This window comes from Cyprinodon variegatus, unplaced genomic scaffold (assembly GCF_000732505.1).
Source record: "Cyprinodon variegatus isolate N-32 unplaced genomic scaffold, C_variegatus-1.0 Scaffold358, whole genome shotgun sequence".
NCBI lineage: Eukaryota > Metazoa > Chordata > Actinopteri > Cyprinodontiformes > Cyprinodontidae > Cyprinodon > Cyprinodon variegatus.
This window is the reverse complement of record NW_015150811.1, coordinates 756,248-771,725: the sequence shown is the minus strand read 5'-3', so window position 1 is coordinate 771,725 and position 15,478 is coordinate 756,248. Positions and strand designations below refer to the sequence as shown.

The 15,478-nt window shown below is 37.7% G+C and overlaps 1 protein-coding gene across 1 annotated transcript in view; it reads right to left on the bottom strand.

Moving 5' to 3' along the window:
• The window catches only part of arap1 (ArfGAP with RhoGAP domain, ankyrin repeat and PH domain 1), an 82,124-nt gene that overhangs the window by 65,519 nt on the left and 1,127 nt on the right, over positions 1 to 15,478 (bottom strand). The window lies entirely within an intron of this gene.

Genomic DNA, 15,478 nt, shown 5'->3' with positions numbered 1-15,478 from the left:
AGTATAAGAAGAAAAAAAAAATTTTCAGTGTTTGTGTTAAAAAAAACAACAGTACACTTCATTTCCTTTCTAATGTTTCCCCTGCTAATGCGCTGACCACAGGCTATAGGGACAGCGTCTCTTGCTCTTGGCTCACTGATACAACACAGTTCCTATTTCTGAATTGAGGAACTTCAAAACGGTTAACAAAATGAATTACAGTCCGATTGGTCTTCGGCAGTCATTTGGGAGTTACTCATAAACCGCACATGAACAGTCTGAAAATGATATTTGAGGACACGAGACATTTTATTCATTCAGCAGCTTTGACCAAGACTTTAGTCTTCACTTCAGCGATTTTTGTGTGGGTGTTGACTGTCAACCACACTGAGACATGTTTGGATCTTTATTTAAAAGGAGAAAAAAAAAGACAGATGTGAAATTGCTAGGCATCTGCAGTTCTTGCTAAATTGTCTGTTCTTGTTTTTTGTTTAAAACACGAAGCAGAAAACAATACGTGAAGAATTTAGTTCAAGTTATATTTCACTTTCACCACTTTTTCAAAAATGTCTATTTAATAAAGTATGCTACTCCTTTAACGAGTATGAAAGGTTTCAATGTGTTGAATCTAGCGCATGTGAAGGTTTCGTTTTCTGTTTACAAAGCCTCTCAAATAAGCTTGACCACCTTTCTCATGGGGGTTTTTCCTTTTCAGTCTTCCAGAGTCATTCTTCAAACTTTGACCAAGATCAGTTTGACTTGTATGCATGCAAAGAAAGCCCTTTATTTTGGGGAAGTCAAAGCAAAGCAAGTTTCTGACAAACTTCAAAAAGAATGGATGTTCCATTAGGATCCGCTACAACTGTAAAGCTATCTTGAGTTTGTTACTGCTCATAGTTACCTTCGCCAAAGAGTTTTTGTTTTTAGGAGAGTTTATATCTATGTTTGTCTGTCTGTGTACACAATACCTTAAGAGGTTATGTATGGATTTAAATTCAATTTTTACCTAAGGTGCACCTCAATCCAGGGTCTGAAATTAACTTTTTGAATCTCCGGCCAAGTGGACCGATGGAAGATAAAATTATTTAAGAAAATAATAATAATTTACTCTTATATATTTTTAAGGAACATATTATTTCATTAGGGCATTATGTTAAATTCAAACAACATTACAGTAAAATTTAATGTAGTTTTATTAAATAAAGTTGTAATTTAGAATTTTATTAAATTTAAAAACCATATAAAACCATTAAAAATAAGGTTTCATTTGTTATATTTTCCATAAATAAAAGCATAGCCTTTCATCCACTGGGGACACACATGGGCAAAACAATATTCTTATCTTTGTGTGTTTGTGATGATATAACCATCAGCGCACTAACAGTTGCCGTGGCATGGGTTGTTTTGATTGAGCCTGAGGCATGGTAATTCAGTGAAAGTGGCATTTATTGCGTTTATGTTCACAGATGCTCTCCAGTTTCATAGATTGACAGCCAGCGACAAATTAATTGTGTCTGTTCTCTTTAGTATCATCGTCATAAATAAACCAATCTCTCTCGTGCGAGTCTTCCTCCTCATCGGCATTGTTTTCCCTTCGAAGGCTTGGTTGCTCCGACTATATACCTCCACAGTTTGACTAAGGGCGGAGTTGTTGTAAAATGACAGGGTGTTGGGGTTGTGCTCTCTGTAAGCATATCGGTCTACTGGCGTGTGAGGAACAGACAGCAGAGGAACAAAGGGACAAAGGGGAGATCTGCAAAAATAAAAGCTGAAAGAAGGTGATTGAGGCGCAACTGTGGTCCAAACATTTAATCACTTTGTGGCAAATGGAGCTCTGCCAAACTAAAAATTTAGTCACGTCCGGCGAGTGTTAATTTTAGACCCTGCCTTAGTCCAAGGAACAATCCATTAAATTTGGTGATAATCCATGGATGCAGGATTTTTTTAAGGATTATTTAGGATTATTTGGCAGAACAAGCAGTTCCCCCCTAAACCAGAGAGTGGCAGAAGTGAGTATTGACAGCTTCAGCATCAGACTCACAAAAGTCCAGAAGTATTATACTGAAGATAAAAAAAAAACAAAGGAAAGATGAGCCATTCCTGCCTCGAAGTCTTGATCTGCTGATCAAACGAGAAAGCAGAACAAGCACCAGAGGCTGCAAGCACATGCTGTGCCTTATTTATAAACTTATGAAAGGATTGTAAGGAAATCATTACCAAAACTGCACCTCATGCCAAGGAATAATTCATTGAAATGTGGTAAAGATCCAGATCATATGCAACTTTTAGCTATAATTGGAAGTCACAATATTGGGCAAATTTTGCTGCTTGGCGGAGGTCTGTGCTTTTTGAGTGCTTTTCATTTTTTTTGTTTGTTTGTTTCGGTGCATTTAAGAGCCTTAAACCAAAGGTGTTGTAGTGACTCACAATTTCATTGAAAACTACCCCACCAGTCCACTTAATTAGCCACATAGTACTAGAACCAGGCACCATATCTTACCTTATTGGTATTGTATTATTGCAACGTTTCTACAAATCCATTAGCTGCACATCCATGATGTAAACTGGCTGTTAAACTGCAGCTTGAAACACTTTGTTGGATTGAGATCCATTAATTATGAACTTACTGTCTGAATTTTGCAGCTGAAATCAAAGCAGACAAAACAGAACAAAATTGTTCTCGTCTATTTTGGTGTTTGTGTGACAACTGCTAAAGTTGCTTTCTACCACTGAACCTATCAAAGTTCAAAGTATTATGCATTCAGAAATGGTATGCTGCATCCCTTGAATGATTTTTCAGCTAGTGTGAACAATCAGTTACCTAGAACCAGTTGGTCCATTCTCCTCTGGCCTCTGATGTCAATCAGAAAGACTTGCCAATGACTGGATGTTACCTTTTAAACACTTATTTACAAATCACCAAGACGTTTGTGCATAAAAATCACAGAAAATTAGCAATTTTTAAAATATCAACAAGTCAGACAGCAATATAGTGTTCCGGCCAATCCCCGTTATTCTTCTCTTTGATCCTATGTATATTTTTTAAGTAAATCTAGGCCGAGCCATACAAGCAAACTTTAACTTTAGCCTGTGGAACTTATATTTACAAATGCATAACACAAAAGATGAGCTCAGTGGATATTTTATACACTACTTTACCGATAAAAAAAACTTTCATTTGGATAGTAACTAGATAACAAACACTGATATGGCTGTGCAGCTTTTCTGAGACCAATACCAACACAAACCCTCAACCTCCTGATAAATCGTAGTGGTTACCCACCACTAATACAACTTGTTCATACCCACAACAGACTTTCTTCTTCTTCTCATTAAATATTCAGTTTTTTAATAAAATCCATTTTACTTCTTTGCATTGTTCAGCTCTCCCCCACCTTTGTTCATCTCCCCCTCCCACCCACACTCTGGGAGCTGCCAGTAAACAGGCTCTCTGTGCTGCCTCCACAATGGATCGTTCTGTTGCCTGGGATAGAGGACGAGACTGACTAGAAGAAGGGAGCCATGGCTTGGGGGTGGTGGGGCTATCTGCCTCACACTCTAAAACAAGCACTAACATATTCATACTCTATGCAAGACTTCCTGGTATTGCTATGAAATAGTATTTCATGTCTCAGATCCTTTTTAAAGGTCAATTGTGATGTTCTGCCTGCTGTTTATTCACTTCAGTTTTCTCATTAGCCTACAAGTTTAGATTTTATTGTGCTTGAGGATTTTTATACCTATTGTGTTACACCTTGTGAAAGAAACTGGTCTCCTTAACAAACCCTTAACTTCCAACAAGACTTGGGGTCTTTTTTCTTTCTCTGTGTCTCATGGCAAAAAAATCCAGAAGGCAGGGTCAAGCCATTACTCATACTAGGGCGGGTAGTCTAGAGAGTGTCAGTGTGGTTTTATCCAGCCACAAGAACCACTGCCTTTGTTTCATTTTAAAACACCACTGGTACTTTGCCCATAATATTTCTGGTTACTTTGAAATATGCTTTCATATGACTGCGAAAGGCAGATTTAGGACCTTCCTTATTGCTCTCAGTACTTCTGTATGTGTTTAAGGAAGTTCACAGTTTGGGTATATTAGGACCAGCAGCGTTTCTAATAAAAGATTTGTCTGGCCCATCCAGGCGCAGAGATTTTGGTTAGTCCAAACATTTGACTAAAAACGTACATGTTCTTCACAAAATACAAACAAAAGAATCCATCTTACCGTATTAGCTATGTTTAAGAACTTTTTTGTCCATGCAGCATCCTCATCCTTACACTATCAATAACTTAATGCAAGCAAAACTGGATACACATATTACAAATGCAAACATTTCATCGGAGCTAAAACATACATGTTCTTGTGAAAGTTTTCCGCATTTTGTCGCACTAGAACCACAAACATAATTTTTCTACAGTGACCTTATGCGACTGATGAACAAAAAGATATGGATGATTGTGCTATCAAAATCTCTTTTTTTCTATTTTTATAACAAATGAAAATCTGAAGTCGGGTAAACATCAGTTTTCCACTGTGGACAATACCATTTGTCGAACATAACACTAACTCCCTATGGCCAGCTATTGCCCCATTTACACTACCTCTCTGAAACCGAACCGTTCAGAGTACGGCGATTAAACATCCCGCTAGCATGGTTCCTCATCTCCTACCGACGGTCCATGATACTACAGCTCTCAAGGAGGGAATTACACAAACAAAAAAGGCAGCCCCCATAACATTCAGAAACGTATGTGTCTGGATAGCGTCCTACGCCCAAATTTCAATGAGAGCCTTGGCTTTGGCATCATCCCAGGTCGCACCACGCTCTTTTGATGCCATTTATTGTTAATAGTCTGAGAAGAAGTTGATGTTATGAACAGGTGAAGAGATCTATGAATTGCAAAGCCGGAAAACCCGCTTAGTCAGCTGACTGTAAACAAGAGATGAAGCAGTCTTCTCATGCGCTCTTTTTTAATCAGACAACCAAGACACAACTGAACCATGCCAAGCCCTATTGTTGAACTAGTACTAAATTTAGCGGGTTTGGTTGTGTCTGGCACAGTCCACTTCAGTTGTATAGTATAACATCACAATAACCAATATATTTGTGTTGCTGTAGCAAATAATATTACAATGTAAAAAAAGTGTAAGAGGTACGAACTCTTTTGCAAGGCAAAACAAAAAAACAACGGTTTTATTAAACAGACAGATACCCTTAACTGCCATTGTTTGCATTCGTTTCACTTTAAATAAAAAAGAATGTCCTTTGTAAGGTCTTTGGCTGTAAAACGTCACAAATCGACCTAACGTCAGGTAAATAGTAGGCACCTCTGTGCAAAAATTAACTTTAGAATCAAGTTCCTTAAACAGAGGACATTGATTCACCAAATAGCCAGATCTTTGTAAGAATTGTTCTTACTTATTCTTCTGTATATTAATGCATTAGTAAAGGAAGTAAAGAAAAAACAACAGCAGAGAAAAGGAGCAGGGCTTCAACCAATCTAATGGGTCTCTTGGTTTCTGCCTCTTCTCTTCATAGCTAAAGACCCATTTCATATGAATCTCATCACACTAATGTGGGATCATATCTTTGTTTAGAATCAGTCTTCTGCGTCACTTTCATTTAATCTGGATGAATCTGCTCTGAAACATGCTACAACTTCCTTCAAGGGGGTTCTTTGTGAAGGTGATGAATGTTTCATTTAAAGGCTCGGAGCTACTTTAATTTAAGAAAGATACTTAGCTGACAAAAAAAACAAAAATAAAAATCAAGAGACCAAACACAAGTACTCATAAATAAAGAAATTAAAATAGTAATTGAAGATGAAATATTAAAACCTTCTAATAGAAGTGTTCAAAACACATTATGGGCATTATGGGTTTCAACATGTAAATAAGGGTTGCACCAAGTTACAAGGTAAACATGTAACTGGAACATTGTTGCACTAATCCCCCTTTGTCCTTACTCTACCCCGCAGCCCTCTATAACAGCCAATCTCAACCTCGGGGTCCCGACCCCGATTGGGGTTGCAGGTCGCCAAATCATTTTTGAAAAAAAATAAACAATTTGCTAAATTGATGTATCTTCTGACCAGAATTTAGGCAACTACCGGTTGCTCTCAAACATGCCTTATATTACTCAAAACCAGTTACTGTTGGCCATAACCAGGCTTCATTAAAATAACGGCAACAAACCTGTCCACTAAGGTAAGAGCATTTCAGAGAAAGCTGGAGCAGAAGGCTGTATGGGTGGATGCAGGAAATGTTGAAATATTTGAGGCCTTTATGAAGGGTTATGACATAACTATTCAAACTATGAACTAGGAATTATTGCCTCTCACCTCAGGAGCCTGCTAGAAGGTTTTGATAAGTCCCCAAACTATGTTATGTTGAAAGAGTACAACTGGATATGCCAGTCTTTCACGACCTTGATCAGGCATCACCTGTCATCAGAGCTGCAGGACGTCCTGCTTGATCTCTCCTTTCATCACATATTACAGATTGCCAATTCTCTGCATGTACACTAGGAGTTCTGGTTGTCATAGCAGCAGAGTACGCAACACTGCGAGAAGCTGCAACTGCAATTGCGTTAGTTTCATAAGAATCTTTTTAGGGGTCTGAACTTTTAATTACCTACATTTGTTTTTATTTTAGATTTCATTTGGTGACCTAAAGTAGCTGAAAGTAGAAAACAATTATTCTGAGTTCTGAAGGCAAGTACTGCTTAAGACAAACTGATCTCCACCATTTAACAAGGTGACACAAAAAGGTCTCAGTGCTTCTTTTTAAGATCTGAGGGCAGGAGAAGACAAATTGAACATATTTAAAAAAAAAATGACTTTTGTGCAGATTTAAGACAAAGAAAACAACAGTTATTCTACTTGTAGAAAATGGACGATTGTTGTTGACAAATAGTTAGAAGTTGTGTTGCTTAATGTGGCTAACTGACTGAGCTGCAAGAGACTAAGCTGTTAGCTATTAAGCAAAGCTAGCCACGGAGCTAACCAGCTCTCTCCCTTTATATCATGGTCTTAGCTCACCAAAAACAGATCAATTCAGTTTTATCTTCTATCAGGAAAAGGTTTATCGATCATTAGACAAACCATGACAGATGCTCCTGACTTAGCACAAGAACTCTGCATTATGCTATAGTCATTGCTGAGTTCGAATTCAGACGCCTCATCCTCTGAAGGCCAGAATAGTCGTCCGATTGTCTTATAGCCCGGAGTTATAGGCCCCCAATCGGATTGGAAGACTCCTCGATATGCAACCAACAAATACAGCCTTCTTTTTACTCTTTTTGAAGGACGGGTCCGGTGTATCCTATGTAGCCTTAGGTATCCCATGATTCATTGCAACTCAGAGCAAGCTGGCTGCTCCGTGCTCAGAGGAAAAATGGAAATCCCGCCGAACAGTGGTGAATATTGTAAGTGCTGTTTAACATAATACAAGTATGTGAGTAGTTCCATCTGAAATGAATGAAAATGGTTGTTTTAAATGCTTATTGATTCAGATATGTGGTGGGTAATGTTTGGTTTATTGAAAGGTTTTATCTGTCCCTCTGCAAATGGGTTTTGCTGACATTTAAGCACTGATACTAATATCTCTGCAGTGTGGAAGTTATAAATATGATATTCATGACGACGGTACTGCTGCTGAAGCTCCTCAAAAATGTTAGTAGCACCCAGAACAGTAGTGAGAAGTTCAGCATCAATTCTTTGGCTGCTTTGTGTGTCAACTGTTATGGTTGCTAGGCAACAGAGCCTACAGTTGGTGAAAGCCGGAGAAGGCTGGACCTGTTTGAATCCATAGCCAAAACTCTACTTATTTTCTACCTGGACTGGGTCCTTGGAGAATGCAGCCTCTGAAATCAAACACATCCCATTTATTCCTTCATTGTGGCAACGATTGGTTCATCATATTGTGTAACGTTACTGGCATGGGCAGGGCCCGATCAGATCTGATCACACAGGCAGATCGGGTACCTACACCATCACGTTAAATAGTGACAGAAAAACATGTTTTTTTCTTGTTTTAGCTCTTAAAAATGTAAATGTTTAAAATGAAACATGGGCTCTTTTCTAGTGTGTTTTGTTTAAGTTCAGTACAGGCTATTACTGTTTTATTTCGTTTAAATGAAAACAAAGTTTGCTTTATTAAAATGATGGGATGTAGCGACCATTGTTGGTCTGTTCAGAAAGTTAGCCTCTTGATACCACTTAAAGTAAAAAAAAAACATGTTTTAAAAATAAGATGATAAAGAGACTAATAGCTAAAGTTAATTCATAAATACTTGTCTGATTGTGTAAATGTGAAGTATAAGAATATTGATCGGGCATTGGGACAGGCAGTCATGAACAGTGGATGTTAAATTGGGGGTCAGAACTGCTCTAAAATATTATACTTCAGTTAACAGATTTAAAGTAGATTTTGCTAGTAAAAATGTAGTAAGAAAGGAGTGTTATTGGTCTAAATCTCAGCTGAAATTAAAATTCTGAAAGATAAGTAAATAGAAATTATGTAATTTTAGTCAAAAGTCTAGGCCTAAAATATTCTATCTGGAAGAAATAAGATAACTTGGTAAATGAGATTTATGAAGGTTAAAAAAAGAGCCACATAATAAACTTCATGGAACAAGAAAAGATCTTAAACCGGGGTTCTAAATTTATACTGATAAGCTTAGCTTTTCTATTTCTACAGTTCAAAGTCTTCTCAATGTGGTACAAGAGAAAGTCTGAAATTGACTGGGGTTTTCCTCCCCCTCCCCTCGCTGTTGCTTTATACTGCTACGCCTCCTCTTTGCTTACAGAGACCACATATTCGGCTCTTTGGAAAGCCATAGCATGGAAACAAAAGATGTTCTGACTGCAGCGATAGAGTTTAAAAGCTAAAGCTGTGATCAGTATGTTTGCTAAGCAACTGACTGTAAGTTTTATCAGAGCAGAGAACCTGGCAAGCTAAGCAGCTAACACCAGCTTCTTATGCAGCTAGAGCTGTTCTACAAATACCAGAATAGCAAAAATGAAAAAAATACTTTTAGTAATAAATGCACTTACTTAAATGTTCTTTATAAATGTAATAGCTCTTTAATTATCAACCTATCTTACATATATGTGGCTACCACTCGATTGCTATGCTGGACCCCGCCCCTTTAATCTATGTGTAAAACAGGAATATAATTTGAAAAAAAAATTTAGGATGACCCTGACTTTAAATTTCATCTCTCTATTTGTGACTATTATAATTTTTCACTTTCAAATTATGATTAGCAAGAAGAAACATATAATTTCAATGTTAGCAAAAAACGGTTGTTGCCAGGACAATAGTTAATCCCTTCTCCAAGCCCTTCACCCTCACATCAAGGACAATACCCACCATATAGAGCAGGAGTGTCAAATTCCAGTCTTTATGGGATGGTGTCCTGCAACTTTTAGACACGTTTCTGCTTTAACACTCCAGAGACAAATAATCAGATCATTAAGATGACTCTGGAGAACTTAACTGCATACCGAGGAGGTAATTCAATTAATTGATTCAGGTGTGTTGGACCATGCGCACATTCAAGTTACAGTATTTGGCCCTCGAGAACATAAGTTTGGCACCTCTGTTATGTAGCATTTTTAAAGAAACAAACCAAGACTTATTTATTGTTTTTTTTTATTTTCAATATATGTAATGATAAATAATTTTAAGCCCTAGCATTAGGCTTGAATGTGCATGATAAGAGTACACAGTATGAATGCATTGCTCATTGGGACTAATAATGCTGTCATCATCAATAGATGAATTTGCAGACTAATTTTAAAAAGATCGACTGTCAGCATACAAATCTACCAACAAATACAGCTGCTGCAGGAAACATTCAAAAAACTCCCATGTGCACCGTGGTACTTTTAAACTTCTCATAAATGTTTGACCTATAATGAACACAAGGAAGTTCTGTTAATTTACGGATGATTTGCAGTGCAACTGCAGGTTTCTGAATGGTGGCTGTCTGGTTGTTCAGCAAATAACCGGTTAAGCAATTTCTGGCAATATCCGTGTGGTAAGTACTGCATTTTAGATTGGGGTAAACCTATTACATCATGTTTTGACTAGATAGAAATTCCTAACATAGCATGGCTCCTTCATCACTCCAAGTTCCAGTAACCAGTGTTTTCCCTTCACATTTTCCTTGTTTCTATTAAGATGCTGTCGTCAAAGAGCTGCTGCAAAATACAGGCACACACAAAGGACTTGAGTCATGTCCCCATCAACAGACACACTGCTGCTTTCAGCCTACTTTCAATTAGGTGTGAATAGTGACTCAGTGCTGCCAGTACTGCCAAGCATCTGAACAATATAGTCTAGTGAACAACCGTGTGTGCGAGCAAATGCACTTGTCCCTCTCATTTGAGGCCACAAGGGGATGTTTCTAGTAGCAACTCGGCCTGACAAGCAGAACGCATGAGCACCAGAAATTAATCCGTCGCAAGAAGAAGCGCATTCTGAATTTACTCTTGGTTCGTGTGACGGGTGTGTAGAAACTTGAGTACATCAACACATAATTATCCATCTTTAGCAGCTATGTTCACACACAGCTGGGCTAGATAGGGTGAGCCAAGTCCTGAAAGAAATTAGTTCCTGTAAAACAAGTTATGCTGCAACACGCAGCAGCTAATTTTATTTTTGCAAGTAGTATCAACTAAACAACTGGCCTTCCAGATGTTAATGCTAGGCCTTCCTATGAAAATACCATACTTTGGAGATATGGTTATTGCACTGACTAATCTTTAGACTCATATTCTGATATAATCTACACAACAAGCTCCCTGTTTGATACCGTCTCCCTCACCTCATTACGCAGCGATTAAGGAGGAAGTAATTATGAAAGGCTTTGAAAGGGACAAGGAGGGGTTTGAAAGAACTCAAAAATAAAAGGGAGCAAGAATATGTTTTAAGAAGTATCAAGAAATCAAGTCTTAAGCTTTTGCCAAATCATCATTTAGTGGAAGAGTTAGAAAAATACCCCACATTTATATCCAAATAAGCCATAAAACCTGCAATTCTGCACAGTAGGGGTTTTCATTAGAACGAATGCCAGCCTTAGCCTTGCTTATCATGGTTTACAGTTGGAATGATTACCCCAATTATCAGTGGGCTGATTGTGTTGATAATTAGCATTAAAAATCCGTCAAAAGATAATTCAGCAGTTTACTTTAGCTTCTCCCTCAGGTGCAGTAATTTAGTTCCTGCCTAAAGCAGGGCTGCGTCTAGTCAGCTACAAAAGAAAGAAGCATTATTAACAAGTAGTGACAAAATATTTTCTTCACTTCCTGTAGTTTAACTACACGACTTTTGCACTTTTTTCAAATTTTGTTATGTAAAGGCCACAAACTTCTGTATTCTATTTGAGTTTTTTTTTTTGTAATAGACCAACACAGTAGATATCATTTAAACAGCGGGGGGGAGGACAAGAGATGCATGCTGTTCAAGATGTGAAAAACCTGAAAAGTGCGGCCTGAATTTCTATTCAGTACCTCCGACTGGATGTTTTGCATATCCCCGACTTTTGATGTGATGACAGCTGATGGTGTTTATGGGGTTTATCTTTAACACACTTCTTTGTGCAAAAAATCTCAAGTTGACAAGATGGAGAGCATTTGCAAACATTAACAGCCAAAAAATATTTTTTTTTCCCCTAACCCCAAAGGAAAACCACTTGCCTTCAGAGCAAAGCCACCTTTCCCCCTGTGAATGCCTCTCATTTCAGGATGTCACAGTACCACACCACTACTGAAGGCTGAACAAAGCCAAAAAAAAAAAACTAACAGATTTTCTCAACTTTGGCAACTGCTAAAAAAATAGTGACCGTCAACAGTGGAGATTAGCTGCCAAAGACACAAACTATGAACCACAATCATTGCGCTCTGCCTCAAATCAGCCCATCCTGATCAGAGAAAGTGGTTGTTCGTTTACAGTGTGGGCGGCATGAGGTTAAGGTTGGAGCTTCCAGGAAGGTACTTTATTATCACCATGTTCCAAAACTGCTCGTTTTGACAGGACAGGAAGGGGTTGCCGAACTCATGAGGATTACTTAGACATGCATGATTCAGGCGAAATGCCATTTCAAGAATGATTTTGATGAAAGAATGTCATTATAATGAAGTTAAAAGCTTAAAAGTGTTAGTTTTGTATACTATAGGCCCTTGAAATCAATTATGAAGATCCACCTAATGGCAAATGGGGTCAGTGTTTCAAATTTTTTGAATCAGATTTGCTAGAGCTGAGATACATCTATAGCAAAGAGGATAACCAATCTAAACCTTTCCATTGTCAGTCTGTATTACAATGGTTTTTGTTCTATAAGCATGAGAACCTCAGACATTTCCAGCCACCTTTCTATCAACTCTGGCCAACTTCCCTGTGTCTGTTAAAAAATATATATATTCTCCACAACATGACACTGCCTTTACTATGGTTATCAGTGAAACTATGTCTTCATGGTAACGAAATGGTAACTTACTATTCTAAAAAAAAAAAAAAAAACATTTTGTGCATAATTGCTGTTCCCACAGCATGGATTGAGGCAGACGGCAAACGGGATCACTTTCTTTTAATGACTGACTTATTCTTGCCACTGAGGTAAGGTTTGTGGAATTACATGGCCAATTTCCTGTTGACATATTCTCCAACTTCAGCTGTGGATCTTTGCAGTTCCTCAAGAGTTACTATAGGGTATTTGTTCTCTCATCAATGTTATTCTTCGCCTGCCTTGTCAGCTGAAATGGACACAAATCTCTCTTCCCACTTTTTTTCCATTTTCAGATGATTATGTGAGTAGAGGGGTGCAAACGTCCTGAAAATATATGAATCAACATCAAATTGAAAAGGTATTGGAAATACAACAATGAGGCTGGAAAACACAAAAAAATCAGACAAGGACATCAAAACATGAAAAGAAAAGATGTTACAAGTTCCAAAAATAAATGCATGTTAATGCAATCTGCAAACTAGCTCTGCGTAAGTGCACCAGGGCACTAAGACAAGATGGACATCAACACCTGTGGGATGAACCAAAGACATTGCAATGAATTACTATCTATGGATAAATTTCTCTTCCTCATATATAAAGCCTTAAATGACTAAGCTCCAGCTTATATCAGAGATCTGATATTCTTTATGTTCCTAACAGAGCACTTTGCTCTCAATCTGCAGGTCTACTAGTGTTTCCTAAATTTCTAAAAGTAGAATAGGAAGGTGGTTATTTTAGTTATCAGGCTCCTCTCCTGGGGGACCAAGTACCTGCTTTAGTCTGTGATGCAGGTTTACTTTTTAAGCCAAGCTTAAAACTTTAATTTTTGATAAATATTTTATTTAAAATAGCTCAGGTTATGCTGAGATAGTTATGCTGCTATAGGCTTAGGCTGCTGGAGGACATAGAGACACATCTCTATTCTACCATTCTGCAGTATTTGTTAGTTTAACCTCTAACTTTACAGTATGTGCTCTCTTTCATTCTTTGAGATAAAAATGGCTCAGAGCTTGTCTGTTTAAGTGTTTTCCTTCCTAGAGCTATTTAATTATTATCTATTTATTGATTCTTCTATGATGCCAAAAGGTCACTTACATGACGCAGCATTTCCTAAAGGCACACCGCAGACTTTGTGACCTAAAGAGTTAGACACATTTTATTTTGTCATCTTGTATGCATAAGTGTAAACAAAAAGAAATTTCGTTAAGAACAGCTCTCTAGACAATTTCATTTTTTTAAAGTGCAGCCTTGATAAGTTATAATGATTAGTTGATGTATATAAGTTATTTTAAATGATTCCTCAGGGCAATATACATCTCTTGACACTGTCAATGCTACGAGTGGGGCTCCCCTCTTGGAATACCGCCTATGTAAGTTGGGAGAAGACGCACCATCGTCTGCCAGGTCACGTGACCAGGAAGAACGTATCCCTTTACGGCCGCAGGCTCTTAAATCGTCATGGAGCTCAGGCTTTTGCTCTACTATTTTTCCGCCTGCCTGACTGCTGGTCATGGCTGAGGCAAGGAAAATGTTCAAACCTTCTGGAAGGCTAAAAAGGGAAAAGGTGTAAGGAATTGTGCGCGAGGAAAAACATGTTGATCTTGCAAAGGAGTTTGTTCAGTGGCGCAGGCTGAAAGAAGAAGCCAGATGTAAAACCGATTCTCTTTTCTCAACTTTATTATTAGACTGGTGAGTTAACACTTTGCTCCTAGTATATAGTCATATATCTTTGTTATTGTTTTCTATGTTTAGTAGCAGCAAAATGTGGGCAGTGACAAGTCTAGTGCTCCTAGTGGCCAAAAGTTACACTGTGTGCCTTTAACCTGTGGTTGATTTTGTTACACCAGGCTTGTGTTTGAGTGTCACCCTTCATTTTTGATTCTGTTTTCTGGTCTAATTTTTGTGTTTACAATACTAAATTTTGTGTGATAGTCTTATTTTGGTATTTGTTTACTTTTTGAATTTTCTGTGCACCAACCATGACATGTCTACAGCTTATCAAATGTTTTAAAACCCAACTAACTTCTCCGACCTGTTAGGTACACTATTGGTTTTCATCTGAGCTAGCCTCTGAGACCTTTAAAGAACAGCTGTATTAATACTGAGAATGAATGCCGACTCTATTAGCTGACCGCGGATGGAACTTCGTTTCACTAGATTTTATTTTGGCATATCAGTGTAAAGGGGACTTAAAATAAATAGACCACATCTTACAGATGCTTATTTTCAAAACAATTTTGAAAACCTATTTATCATTTCCCCCTGTTTCATAATATACAAACGTTAAGCTGCTCTGTCAGATATAATCAATTTAACTTTGTGGTTAAGACAAAAAAAAAGGTTTATAGGATATGGCTATTTGCATAGCACTCTAAATGCATGACTGACTTGCCCTTTAAGTACTCAACTGAGCAGGCATTTCATGCAAAATATATATATTTTTGTTTTTTGAAGCCCTTGTCACACCAAAATAATAGATATGTAGACTTTAAAACTCTACTACAAATAGCAGTATGTGTATCTTACAGAAACAGGATATAAAACCACTAGATTCCACAGATCTGAAGTACATCTGATAACACAGACAGCTCTTGATCACGGTTAATTAACTCTTTAAATGTTGTGCGTGTAAAAAAGAAAAAAGAAAAGCAGAAATGAGCTGATGGAAAGATCTTTAGCAGCATGGTGTGGTTAGGGGTGATGGGGTGAGGCGTAGCCAGAAAGTTTTTATAAGGTTGGCAAGGAAACGACCAATGTAGACTGAGGGGTGGCTGAAAGTGGATAAGCACCAGAACCTCAGGGTCAATCTACCCTGTTCCAAAAGGAAAATTAACGAGCAAAACATCCATATTTTTTTTTTTAATGAAGACAAACTATACTTTCCTACAGCCTTTCCTAACAAATAGACGCATATATTTAAACATCTGTGCTTTCTAGATAAAAGCTGGTTGAAATTCTTCTATTGTCATTACTTACCTACTTTTATC